Source organism: Triticum aestivum, chromosome 7D (genome assembly GCF_018294505.1).
Source record: "Triticum aestivum cultivar Chinese Spring chromosome 7D, IWGSC CS RefSeq v2.1, whole genome shotgun sequence".
Taxonomy (NCBI): Eukaryota; Viridiplantae; Streptophyta; class Magnoliopsida; order Poales; family Poaceae; genus Triticum; species Triticum aestivum.
Genome location: NC_057814.1, coordinates 220,695,886 through 220,701,823, shown reverse-complemented (window position 1 = coordinate 220,701,823; position 5,938 = coordinate 220,695,886).

Genomic DNA, 5,938 nt, shown 5'->3' with positions numbered 1-5,938 from the left:
GGATCTAATCATCTACTTATTGTTGCGACGACGCTTGCCATTGCTCTGCTTCCGGCTGGATCCCCAGCCGTTTTGGGGAAGGAGGGACTTCCTCATGTCAACGATCTGCCGGTACATGTCGTAGCTCGTGTACGCCTCCTTGGCCGCGTACACGGCGTGAGCTTTGTCGAGTTTCTCCATCCAGACTGAGTGCCAGGCACGCTTGTCCTTGTTGCACGAATCCTTCATGTCTCTGTAGTAGGGGTCGATGATGGCCTCGGTGAGGTTAACCAGTGAGTCCTTCTCATGCTCCTTGCTACCCAAGATCTTGTATTGGCCCTGGATGTCGAAAAGATTCTGGCAGGCGATGCCCGAACTCTCGAGCGCCTTTACATCGTTGGTGATGTCCACCGTAGCGAACATGTAGTGGGGGCTGTTGACAAACCTGGTGAAACGCTCGCAAGGCCTTGTGGCCAGGCAGTAGTGGTAGACGAGGACATGGTGGCGCATGCACATCTGGGCAACGGCGACCTTGGGACGAGACCCGGCGCGAGCGCGGGTGTACACGAGGCCGAACCCGACCACCCTGTACTTCTCCTCGGCAAGCAACAACTCCATGATGTGGATGGAGTGCTCCGCCCAGACCGGGTCGTTGGTGTACACCACCGAGAGCTCCATGAACCTTCTGTGGGTGTCCACCACGGCACGCATGGTGAACTGCTGCTCGTCGTCGGCAGCCGCTCGGAGCGCCGTTGGAGCCGTGCAGGATACCCTCTAAGAATTTCTCGTGGTGGGTGTACTTGTTGCAATGGTGGGGCGTGATTGAAAGGTTGAAGAGACACAACGGTAGGTTAAATGGCCGCTGTAATAATAAATGGGGGTCGGCCGGCCTGTAATCATCACGTCTTGTCATGGCATTCATAGCGGAGGATTCTAGTATCCAGTGCACGCTTGACAACACCGCACCCCAGGCGTGGACACTCGAGGGCGATAATTAATTCTGCGCTCTACAGTGCACATGGTGGAAGAAACCAACTGTATGCAATAATGTCGAAGATTGCAGTCGAGTTACCTATAAAGATCGTGTGCTGTGAGATCGACAAGGTAAACTGATTCGAGAATGGTTAATAAAATCTAAGACCATTGCATATTAAGGTCAAAGTAGTGCTAGCAATATAGGAGTCTCATACGATGCCATTTCAACGATTGTACCACAAAAGCTCGAAATGTTACAAGGTTCAAATTCCAGAGTTATATGGCTCAAATTCGCAAGATTACAAGGTTCAAACTGATATTAGAAATGAAATTCAGCTCATCAGCTGCAAACGTTCGCGCTGATGCGCTGAACATTTATATCAGAGAGGTTCAAACTAATACCACCGCTTCTAAGTCTGGCTTCGAAACCTCACAATTTTTGCAAAGGGATCAGCCACTGAGAAGTCATGTATGGGGTTGACCCGATGACTTCCGATTACTCTGTCATCTGAAGTTCCAAAATGAAATTCAACATTTTTGGAGCCTACTCCATTCTGCCACAGGCGCCGGCGCTGATCAACAGACCATTCATTTTTGCGAAATAAATGTAGGGCAAACCTCATTTCCTTCACCACCCTTGCTCTGAGAACAAAGAACCTGGCGAATATAATCTCCGGTAAGGTCCCTCGGTAGGAGTTCAAAGTAATTTCTGAGAGATGCAGATCTAGGCATTCGACGTGATTGTTATATTGTATCACATTATCCACCACTGGGACTAATCTTATCTGCAAAAGAAGAAAACGTGTTAGTGCCTACATGCAGTTTTGAAAAATACTACAGGACTAGCTATTTGGTTTGCAGGATTTGTAAAATGCACTAACATGCCATCTTCGATCTGACATGATTACATTCTAGAAAAATGTAGCCTTCTTCACAAGAGGTTGGAGTGGATAAAAAGTTCCCTAAGAAAACTAGTACAGATGAATCCAAAGGAGAAATGTTTATTGATTGTAACCATATGGATCAAGCAACCAATATGGGGGGCATGTATGTACTGAAATCCTCCAAAAGAACCTTCAGAAATCGTAGTACATTGTCATTGTAAACTTGGAAAAAGGTGTCACAAATTGAACTCCCTTATGGTTAACATTTAACAGGAAAGGAACATCACCTCGATATATAGCTTCTCCAAGCACGGAAAGTATCTCAGGAAACTGACAACTTGCTCCAGGTCAGGCCTGATAGGTTCTAGTGCCAAGACCTTCAGTGTGCGCAGTTTCGGGCTCAAGCTTGTCGAAATCATTTTCTGGATGATAGACGAACAAACATCTTCAAAATTAGAAATAATGTTAACTTGTAGAAGGAGAGGTAGAAGGCGGTTGTTGTACCTGAATGGGTGTGGGTCCAATAACAAGTTTGGAGTATTTGTCAGACGAGTAGCCCACCACTGTCAATTTCGGCGCAGAAATGACATTGATTCTTGTTGGACCTTCTTGATCAACTACAAGTAATCTCTCAAGTGCATGTGTGTCCTGGATGACCATACCGTGGTCCACCTTTTGTGATGTCTTCCTGCCGCACCAGCAACACAAATAAATAGTCCGGAGAGTCATGGAGGTGATGTGGAAGGTACTCAACGCATTGATCGCGTGAAGACGAAGGTACTTGAGTGCAGTACAGCCACGGAGCAGGCGCTCCATGTCACCCTTTGAGAGGCAAACGCCGACGAGCTCGAGGTGCTTCAGTCATGGTAGAATAAGAGCGGGCGCATCATTAAGGGGCGGGAAATGGCAGTTCTTGAACTTGGCGATGCGCAGCGTGGGCGCGAGGCGGAGTGCAGACGTTGGCAGCGACCGCATATGCCCATCATCAAAAGTGAGCTCCTCCAGCTGATCTAGGGCGGGGGATCGGAACCAGTCGTCAAGCTTGGCTCGGTCCTTTCCGTTGGAATGGAACTTGCCCGTTCTAAGGCCTTTGGTTGGGCCAAGGTGACTGCCGAGGATCTTGGACAACGCATGCAAGCTTTTGCGATAGCCATGGCAGATCTCGTGGGTGTCGATGAGGTCGAGAGGGCTGGAGTTCCATAGGGGGCACCACCGCCAGGAAAGGACGGTTGTCCGCGCCCCATATTTGGTTGGGAGGAGGGAGATGATGACTCTCAACATGTCGTCGGGGAGGCTGCTGATTAAGTCTAGGCATGCTGGAGTCGCTTGCGGTTCTAGCTCACCCCACCTGCGCTTGTTGGCAGCCCCGTTCTCCACCTCTAGTTTCTCCTTGTCAGCGGCGCTTTCTGATAGAAATGGGAGTACAGGGAATATTTACTTAAAACAGGGCAGCAGAAAAGTGTATTGGTAACTAGAAGTTATTAGGTAGGAATATAGTAAGATAAGGGAATAACAATTGGTTGCTTAAATACTACACAATTCATTTGACATTGCTGGGTAAGTCAACATATGCAGATAGTTGAAAAGAAAACTTACTTCGAACAAAGCCTGGATGGATGATTTTGTCGAGGAAGTTAGCATATATCTCATGACCAGGCCCTTCTATGTGTAGTGCAATTTTAGTGCCAGCTTTCAGTACATAAAACTTTGCAATTTCATTCCAAAAGCCAGTGCCAAAATAGGAGTCACCACGTTCATCAAGTCTTACAGTAGCAACGATTGTAAATCCATGGTTTGTGCGCAGTATGACATTCGTGGAGCCTTGATGTATGTAAAGGGAAAATTTGTGCACTACATAATCTGTTGCATAGCAAGGGATGTCCTGCAGAAAATGGTAGGGTTGTTAAAGAAAATATGGTAACATGCAAATGGGCCCAAATTGAAAGAACTGTACAACAGTTCAAATCGAAGGACAAAAGTCTATAATTAAACAGATAGGGTAAACATGATGTCATGGAAATATGATAGTAATCAAAAGAACAATACATCATTAATTTGCCTAATATAGAAAGAAGAGGGGGGAAAATCCCCTTTGACGTTTATGGTGCATGTGGCACCTTTTATCCAAATGTAGCAATATTTAGAATATGTTCAGGAAAGTAGGCCATGCCAACTGATTTAGGGTGAGATTGAACATACCACGCGCGTCCTCAAGTTATCTGGTACGATGAGATTGAATCTCTGACGGCGGTCACCAAGTCCTGAAGTATCGGCGCACTGTACATTCTATGAATGAAAAAAACCTCAAATCAGCTCGAATAAAAATGAATTCACGGAGATTTCCGCCTGGTGATTAAAGGAGGTAGATGAACTGGGATAAGAGATGAGATAATATCTCGTTAAATTAGTTACCTTGTCGTCCATGAGAAAGAACCCTCGGTACGGCAGATTCCCCAACCGAGCGGAGCTGGGACGACCGCGAGCCACGTTGAGAAAGTCGATGGCGATAGGCGGCGGCAAGCGGTAGTGGCGAAATGCGGTGGGCTTTGCCGGTAGCCTGGCGGGGCGGCAGGCGGCGAGCTAAGTGTTTACCGCCGAGATAGGCGGTGCCATGGCATAGACGCGGAGGAGCTTGTGCAGGTGTGAATGGGGAACGTACCGGAGGGGCCGAGGTGGGTGGCGGGCGGGGTGAGGGTTTTTGTGACGTGGGGATGGTGAGGGTTTTCTTTTTCCTTTTTTGAATTGGGTGGTGAGGGTTTTCTGTCCCACAAAGAATTTTGGGGGCGACGGTTTGCTAGAGCGAACCATGTGTGATTGACGCAGCGGGCAAAATGATAGTCATTGCACACGGTTCCAATTTTGGGAACCGTGTGTGATTGACGTACTACCTCCGTCCTGGTTTATTGGTCCCCCATTGTAATTTTTACCAAAATTTGGCGAAATATTTAACATGCTCAGACATAGATAATAAGCGTACACGTACATAAGCATAGTTCAACCATAAGTACATAGTTCAACCGTCATTAAGCATACATAGTTCGATCCATCCCACATCTCATCGCACATGCGGCCGACACGATCTGAAGCTTCTCCAGGTAATCGGCGTACGCGCCGTGCGCCACCCTGCGAGAATACTTCTGCTTGAAGGAGCCAAAGGCCCGTCCTCTTGCATGCGCAAGAACACTTAGATATGGGTCATGAATCTTGTGGTTGCAAAATGGGCATCCATAGTCGTCGTTCCAGGTCCTAATACGCCTGTTATGCATTCCCGCATAAAGCTCCCTTAGGATTCGCCTCTTGTACCTCCTTTGGGCATCTTCATCCTTGCTGTCCACATCGTCAGACAGCACCTATACATATAGTAAAACATATTTGGCATCAAATCACTGATTACATGCCGTGAAGTAGGATTAGGAATTTATGGCTATTTATTTATACATATTCAGAGATTATGGTTCGATTTTTAAGCACAAGCGTCTATGTACATAACAATCTTGAAGAAAATAATGGCACAAACATATGTAGGTCATTCAAAATCAATTGTCATGTCCTGGCTAGGAATTATTAGCACGAACACTAACCCTAGTCAGATTACTAGCAGAAATCATTTGCACAGATGAAACAACTAATCACTTATCACCTGTACCATTCAAACAATCAATACACTACACGGATCTAACGAAACTTACTCCGATTTCATGGATTGGGAGAACATAACCGCAGGATTTCTATTCCGAAAAGGGGGAGGCAGGAGTAACCAGAGAAAACCCTATGATCTATTTGACACATAAATGGGTATAGATGACTAACCAGCTGTCCGTCGTCGTCGGAGTCGTCGCCGGAGTGGTCGTCGGAGTCGTCGCCGGAGTGGTCGTCGGAGTCGGTGTGGAACTCCGCCTCCGGCTGTGGAAGCTCGATGCCATCGACGACGTCAGGGTGCAGCGATAACTCACCGGCGGTGACGGCAACTTCTGTCTCCATCTCCACGCCGTGCTCCGGTGCTTTACCAGCCCCGGCATCACCACTCCCTCTAATGGGGTGCTTGGGCGGCTCATACACTGACGGCTTTGAGAGACCGATAGCGGCGTCGAGGATGCAAG